Raw genomic sequence first — 8,286 nt, 5'->3', positions numbered from 1 at the left:
TGGAAAGTACAGGGGCTATACTGCTTTCTTTTACACACACACTCACACTTGTCTGAAACGAAAGCAAAACAAACGGAGGGGCTGCACTCTGATGAGGTCTGCTGTCGCTAACCCTTCCCCATGAAGTACTTCCTGCTCCAATTTAAAGGAACACACACATTTTAAAACCAGGCATGTTTGCAGGTCCTGCCAGCGATCTAGAGGTACGTGGTGGCTGTGGGGGAGGGGCTTCCCCCACCAACCAGCTGGCTGGGGGCAGGGGGAAGCCTGTAAAACCAGGGGATCCCCTGCTGGGACCTGGGGATTGGGAAGCCTATTTACCATTGCCACTGATGAATAAACAGTGCATGTGCAAAGAACCAGCTGTTCTGGACATTCAATAATAAGGATTGCCTTTCTTACTAAGGTAACAGTGTGAAGTGGTGCAACCAAGGCTTTTTTTGTAGCAGGAACTCCTTTACATATTAGGCCACGCCCCTCTTATGTAGCCAATTTTCCAAGAGCTTACAGGGCTCTTAGTACAGGGCCTACTGTTAGCTCCAGGAAGACTGGCTATATTAGGGGTGCTACAAAAAAAGCAGCAGTAAAATTGTTTTGGTGTTTTTTCTAAAAGTCCCACTAAGAACTAGCACAGAGAAACTGACATCTCAAGATCTCAACTCATGCAGAAGGTTCCAGGTCTAATCTTTCACATTTCTTAACCTGTAAAACATCTGGATTCTAATAATAGTCACTGCTGTTAATATTCTGTTTCCTACCTAAATAATGTGCATTATCAAGAGACCCGGGTCCCTTTGGATTATTTAAAAGGCATGCGCTGCATCTTTTCACAAGTGAGTAATATTTATGCCTTTTGTTTATCACAATGGCATTTACTTAGCCTCCAGTGACATATAAGGAATTTGCAATATAATTTATTGGACAGACTATCTGGCATATTGATGGATAGGAACAGAGAAGACATTCACAGGCCTATCATGCACTGGCATTTTGCCTTGCTTTCACTCTGCATGTCCATCAGGTTTTCTTTTGCCATTCTACATTCCCATCACTTTCACTGTGCATATTTTCTCATTGTACATTGTTTTTCCTCCCTTCAGCACTCAGTTCACTTTGCATTCACTGTTTCTTCATGTTATCTGAGAGTGGTTTTGTGACTGTTCTGCTCTTCACTTCATTTTCAAACCAAACACAGTTCAAAAACATAAAGATTTCCTCAGATTTTACAATCCTCTCAACCTTTTCCAGTCTCTCCCACCCACATTGAGTTCCTTCCTCCCACTCCTTATTGGTCAGTTTTGTTCTGGGCATGTTTTTACTCTCAGGTAGCCATCTTGGCCAATAGTTAGTGGTTCTCCCCCCTTCATTGGTCTACAAGCTCCCCTATTGCTTAGTTTCGCAACTTTTACATTTTGCAAGGGCTGAGAGTAATTATATTAATGAAATTAATCCTGGAACAGCTAAGCCTATTCCTTTTTTCTTCAGTCCCAAAAAACTTCTTGTTGCTAGCAAATAACATGTGGCTTTGCTGTTCTCCCATTTAACAAAACACATCCAGTGCAAAACTGTCCAATAAGGAGAGAGCAACCACACTGCACCAAAAACTCAAGAAATTTCAGCACAGTGACACTTTCTGGATTTTCTCATTCATATGCAGAATATATATTCTGATTATCTGTTGTCTTCTTTCTTACATAATACTGCAGAGCCAAAGAGTGAAGAGAGACCAAAGCACCCACCAAATGTTACATGAGGCTCTTAGGAGGGGATTTTGAAAGAAGAGTTTGCATTGTTCAGAAAATCACTCAAGCAGTGTGAGGGTGGAATTCCATCTGTTCAGTTCAGTTCAGTTCAGCGAACTGGGTCACTTTTAATGGTTCACTAAATTATGACTAACTAAAAATTACAGTTAATGTGCTTTAAAAATCTTGAGCTGCATGACAAAATCACCTTATTGCTTGTTCTCTCTTGCCCTTGAGTTTATCACCTCAGAAAAAGGTGTGGGGGGAGGGAGACAGAATGTAGCTTGAACAGTTAAAAGTGGGGATTCCTTTGTGTGGAGACAGGTAGGATTCTAGGATCTCACGAGAAGCCCATGATGTCACCATGTTTAAGTTGTCCTCCTGCAGAACAATATCTTTGATTTTCAAAGAAGCCAGTTTCATATTCTAGTAATGACCAGGTGATATATAGAGTACTGATTTAATTAAATTTACCTTAGGAAGTATTCTATGAGTTTGTTGCTGATTTGGCTGCATCAAGGCAGGTAGATTAATTAGTTCATCGTCTGTCTGAAATAGTATTACCTCTTGGTGATGATAAAGAAGCCAGGTCAAGGATCAGAGCTTCTTGCCAGAAAGAAAACATCATGAAGGTCAGAAGGTAGCTCTGAGTACTGGAACATTTCTCAATGTTCTGTCACAAGTAAGTAACTCCAACGTCCCACTTTTAGGATGGGCAACTTATATAGGAAAATACATCTTTTGAAATGCATCTGCATCTGCAGAGGTAGTGGAACACAGAAAACTATGTTTATCCTCTAATGTCTTTAGGGAGTGAATTCATGGTTAACAGAAATTAAAAGCCACAAAATATCCTTTATTTTGACCAGTCCCCTCTCTTAATAATATAAAGCAGCATGTGCAGTTTGTGTGTCATTTTAGTTGGTCTAAATAAAAGGCTTTATGTAGCTATTGCTATTAGAAAATAATCCTCTTTGGATGGGAAAAGGTGCTAGTTCTGATAGTTTAATGAAAGCAAGTGTATTATTCTAATACAGATTTTAGATCAGGACAGCAGCATTTTTACATTATATTGGAAAACAAAAGGAATCCAAAGGATTTTTTTTAGAGACATGCCACATAAGGACAATCATTATGGTATAATCTGTCTCCAAGATTCTGTTTTGAGATCATAAAGTACGGAGAGATGTGCTGTTTTTTTTTTTTTGATGATACTTGCTTTCAAATACCAGTTTGCTTTTGCCATTTCTAGTCTAAAAGCAGCAATGTCCAAAATAACCTACTTAATTTTCCAAGAAGGGCTTTCCAATCCATTCCTTTGATGTATGTTGCATCCTGTGGTAAAGGTCTCTTTATATGTCCTAAACAATGTCTTAAGTATCAGTTCATCTTTGGTCTATTGCCTCATGCCTCGACAATATCAGCAACATAAACAATGCTTCTTTCCTGACTGACCAGCAAGACTAAATTACCTTTTATTTACAATTCACCCCCCCCCCCATGATCTTTCACACCTGGCCTAGGTGTAAAATGACCAAAAGCCTTTTAAGTTTACGTCTAAGTGCTTTCTACTGACCTCTAGAAATAGCCATCATTCTAGAATATGTGCTTATTATGTGCATTCTAGAATATGTGCTTATCTCATATAGGAGATATGATGTCAATAGATTTTTAGGCCAGCCTTCTATAAAATAGCAGATTTATTTAGTTAGTACATTTTCCCTCAACAATCCTTTAAAGACTGATATACACTGTTTCCCCCTTTTCTCCATTTTATAGGGTTAGGCTGAAAAAGAGTGACTCAATAAATTTCATGACAGAATGCTGATTTGAAGCTGCTCCACACCCTGCTCCAAGACTCTTATTGCTACACTACATTGTCTTACCATACAAATCTCACACAACAAGGGGTAATGTCCTGTTCAACTCCATCTACTCCAGTGCCACTACAGAAGACTGCAAGTATCTACATAAAATATTTTATCTTGTCTTTCTTCCCCCAAAATCAGGCCAGCATGCATGGCTTTCCTCTTCCCCCTTTATACCCACAGCATCCCTGTGCAGTAGGTTAGGTTGCATGAGAGTGACTGACCCAGTGTCAGGGCCAGCCAGCTGCCAGCTCCTCGGGACAAGAAGAATCTGAATAATCAGGCCCCACACTGGTGGCATCTCCAGTAGAGTAGCCAGATCCATCAACAGACACAATGGGAAAGTATTGTGAAGTGAGAACACATCCCAGTCAAGGCTGGGCTGCTCGATCTTCCAGGAGAAGAAAGAGACAGCTTCCCTGCCAAAGTCTCTTGAGTAGTAAAAAACCCAACAACTGTAAAGATAGCCTCCTGTGCAAGCACCAGTTGTTTCTGACTCTGGGGTGACATCGCATCACGTTTTCACGGCAGACTTTTTTACAGGTTGGTTTGCCATTGCCTTCCCCAGTCATCTACACTTTTCCCCCAGCAAGTTGGATACTCATTTTACTGATCTCAGAAGGATGGAAGGCTGAGTCAACCTGGAACTGGCTACCTGAACCCAGCTTCCACTGGGATCGAACTCAGGTCATGAGCAGAGAGCTCAGACTGCAGTGCTGTAGCTTTACCACTCTGTACCATGGGGCACAGCATAAAATAAGAGAGCTCTTGGCAGCTCAGGAGAGACAAAGGAATGCCCATTTGGCTGCTCAGCAACAGTCAGCATTAGTTTCTGAAGTGAAGTCCTTGCAGGACCAGGACTGATAGGCTGATAGGTAAACAGTAAAAGAGCTGCCCTGTAGGAAGGTGAACACAACTGTAAGGAGTGACACCTGGCCCTAGGGAGATGAGTCAGCAAAAAGTGCAGATAAAATAAACTTGCTGAGCAAGACTCAGTGGGGGAAGAAACTTTACTTGTTACTCCTTTTTGTTTAGGTCTGTTTAGCAGCAGAGTGCTACCCTCACCTAACTGCCTTGTATATTTGTGCTTGCTCCTGAAGCCTGAGACCCAGACCCCTGTATCCTGCATCTGTTCCCAAGCCTTGGAACTGGATCTCTGAACCCTTGACCTTCCTGCCCTGACCCTTGGACTAGACTGTTGGATATCCAAATCTGGACTGGTTTGTATACCTTGCCTCTGTGTATTTCTGCACTTGTTGCTGTTGTATTTGTGTATCCTGGAAACCCTGGGTACAGCAACAGTTCCAGGCTTAGTCCTGAATGTGACACTTGAAGTAACCTGCTTCATGACTAAGTGTATCTCCCCAGTCCTAACCTGACACTTTAATATCTACACCACATTAGCTCCCAACCATACTGTGGCAAGTGTAAGTGACAATAGATTTAGTTACAGCAGTAATCTAACCTTCCTTCCTATGAATATGGTTTTTTCATACTATACTTGTAGTCTTTATTCTCAATGCCTATTTTTTGTCAAGAGCCAGGATCTAAGTTTGTAAGCATGGCAATGGGTTCAAATTAGCATTTACAAATGCTGTATAAACAGACAATCTGAATACTGTCTGGGGGAAAGCAGGCTATAAATTATTAAATTAAAAATGCATGGTGTGAAAAATCACACCACCATTTGCTGCTTTTAAAATTCAAATTTTGCCCTTTTGCCACAAAATTCAGGCTTCCTTGGCAGGTTGTGACTGAGTGCAAAATATGTCTGGCCATGTTCCTGTTATGTGCCTGAAACACAGGTTTCAGATCTTTTAGTATGTTCAAATTCAAATTTGTCAGTTGTGAATGCATGAAACTTGTCAGATACTGAATTGGTGCAATTTTTCATTTCAGCACTAATACACATATAATGCTCATCTGCCTCATTGTCTTTTGGCACCTGTTTCTCTCAGAATCTGGCTCAAGAGTGAGGCCTGTTCACTGGAAGCCATCAACAATATTCCATGGACATGTTTTATTGACTGCTTACTAGAAAATGTTCTCTGTGTTTGTCTGTGTGAACCACAAAGTTGCTGTTGCCACAGAAAGTGTAACATGTAACTATATTCAACAATTTCATGGGAATCTAGATCCCAAAGTTTGGCTTGAACTCATACGAATAGAAAGTTATTTGCTGTGCCCCAGTCATACCATAAATGCTGCAGATTTGGTTTCTGTATCGAAGGTTTCTAGTATAAGTGCCAGTTTTTCATGCTGTGCTTGTTGTAGGATTTTGCAGACTTGCTGACTGGGCATGTCAAAGAAGAGGATGCAAATCTATTTGTTACTGTTGATTCTTTTCTTTGGTAAGCATATTCTCAGCATAAATACAACTCTAGCCTGTTGAATACACATTTTCTTTGTCTTAATCATTTTCATATATTCCATTTAGTGTCGGGAACAGGGCTGCTCAGTGCCGCTACAGGATCATAGAAGATTCTCTCTGTTTTGAAGAAATGGGGGAAGAAAGATTCAAGAGAGGGCAGGAATGGACCAGTCCTTAGTAGTGAGATTGCTAGGCAGCACTCCCTTCTGAACACTTCTCAGAACTGAAACTTACATTAGGGGAATACTATCATGATAGTAAAGCTGGATAAATAGAATACTACATGTAAAGTTTCAAGGCATAGACTGGGCATATTTCTAGACTGGCAGGAGTGTGGAGATTAATCCACCTGCCTTTCCCTTTCTGGTCCATTTTAGAATGTCATAATTTAAAGTAGACTGACTGCTTGTCCAGGTAGCTATCTGCCACCTTCAGTGCCCACCATGAAACTTCACACTTGGAGAGCACAGCCTGTTCAGTTATCCTGAGAGCTCCCCACATATGTGGTTAAGTAGCGGTCTCAAAGAGAAGAGCTTTGTACTCAACTTAAGCATAATTGCAGCAATGTGTGTAGTGTGTGGAGTAGTATACTGCCCACATTGTGTTCATCAGAGCATGGCCACCCCTCCAACATGTGTATGATATAAAAATCAGCAGTATGGTTCAGCTGCAGAAACCTTCTGTTTTTGAATAGAAACTTATGGCTGCAATGTATGCTAGGTTGCCAGCATTGCCTTGGCAAACGCTAGTAGATTTGAAAACAGGACCAGGGTAGAGTGGAATTTGGAGAAGATGTTATGTTGCTTCTGAGTGATGCTCTAAGATCTCTATGATAAAGATCACAAAGACATGCGGAAATTCTAAATGTATTGCTATGGAGGCCATTTTCCAGCCATTTTTTTCCCATTCCTAATTTTTAAAAAATTATTTCTTTAAAGAAAAAGGAAAAAAAGGGAGGATTCCTTACAGTGTAACTCAGTTGCTAAGAAAATCAGTGAAGGTGTTGGTTCCTCAGGTTTTTTTGGAGACAGTCTTATTCAGACATTATAACTTCAAAGGACTACATTAATAGCAAGCAATCCAACAAGTGAGCTACACCCAAGAAGAGGAAATTGTTCAAACAGTACATCATTCCCTGTCCCTTGGCTGTACCTTTCCCATAGTATCCATTCTACTGCTAAGCTCTCAAATATGAAACAAAAAATCCCAACACCAGTCAAAAAAGTAGTCAATGTCACACTTGGTCAGGGAGAAATTCATGAAAGCATTTCCTCAGAGGCCATGACAGCTGCCTTTCTTATCACTCCCTCCCTCCTCCCCTCAACCTGGGGAAGCTGCTAGCCAGAGGCTGTTGCTAGGCAACCAAAGTTGCTTCTGTCAGTAAAGGGAGAGCCCTCAGCTGAATAGAATGCCATAGAGTCCACCCTTCAAAGCAGTTATTTTTCCCAGGGAGAGAGAGAGATCTGTTGTCTGGAGTTCAGTTGTGATCTCAGGAGCTCTTCAGACTCCACCTGGAGGTTGGCTACCCTAGGCCTGGCAGTACCCTCTGGGGGACTTGATCCCATCTGACTGGCATGACTTAATTAGGCCTGGCTGCTTGTCCTGTTCAGCAGCAGTCCCCTGGTGACAGCCAGTGTAACTTAGCCGTTGTCAACCTTGGGTTGGGAAATTCCTGGAAATTTGAAGGGTGGTGCCTGAACATGGTTGGGTTTGAGGATGGGGGAACCTCAGACAGGTACAATGCCATAGACTCCACCCTTCAAGCCAGCCATTTCCTCCTGGAGAACCACTGTTGCTAATCTCCAGGGCTGGAAATCACTCAAAATTACAACTGCTCTCCAGATGGCAGAGATCAGCTGCCCCTGAGGTGGGGGAAGGAGTGAATACCTTCACTTGGGTGGGCAGGAAGACAGCTATTGGTGGGAGGGGGGGCACTCACACAGAACCTCTTTCTACAGCCCTTTGTATTTTTCTTCATAATGGACCTTATTCCTAGTATACATAATAAACTTGCTGTTTGTGGTAGAAATATAGAATATAGTATTTACTATATATAGAATATAGAATACTAAGGGTGCTGAAGATAACGGCTTGGAAAATGTCCTTAACTTTTAATCTGGCTTGCCACCTTTCACTGTATCTCCCCACCCCCAAGTGTTAATTAGTAAACACTGTATGTAAGCCCCTACCGTTCAAGTTCTAGCATTTTGAAGGTGGGAATTCTTGTGATGCTACACTCAAACAATATAACAATATAATGTTGATGGGCTCCTTCAGAGAGTCAGTACCCCTCTCCTTACTCTGA

At 41.5% G+C, this 8,286-nt stretch overlaps 1 long non-coding RNA gene across 1 annotated transcript; it reads left to right on the top strand.

The window, feature by feature from the left end:
- Positions 1 to 4,522: 4,522 nt before the first annotated feature.
- LOC132575244 (uncharacterized) lies at positions 4,523 to 6,009 on the top strand. The gene is made up of 2 exons (XR_009555669.1): positions 4,523 to 4,830; positions 5,510 to 6,009. It is a non-coding gene; the product is annotated as an uncharacterized LOC132575244 (long non-coding RNA).
- The last annotated feature ends 2,277 nt before the right edge of the window (positions 6,010 to 8,286 follow it).

The sequence above is a fragment of the Heteronotia binoei genome, chromosome 7, assembly GCF_032191835.1.
Source record: "Heteronotia binoei isolate CCM8104 ecotype False Entrance Well chromosome 7, APGP_CSIRO_Hbin_v1, whole genome shotgun sequence".
In the NCBI taxonomy this organism is placed as follows: domain Eukaryota; kingdom Metazoa; phylum Chordata; class Lepidosauria; order Squamata; family Gekkonidae; genus Heteronotia; species Heteronotia binoei.
Note: the sequence above shows the minus strand (reverse complement) of the source record. Positions and strands in the feature narration are given on the sequence as shown.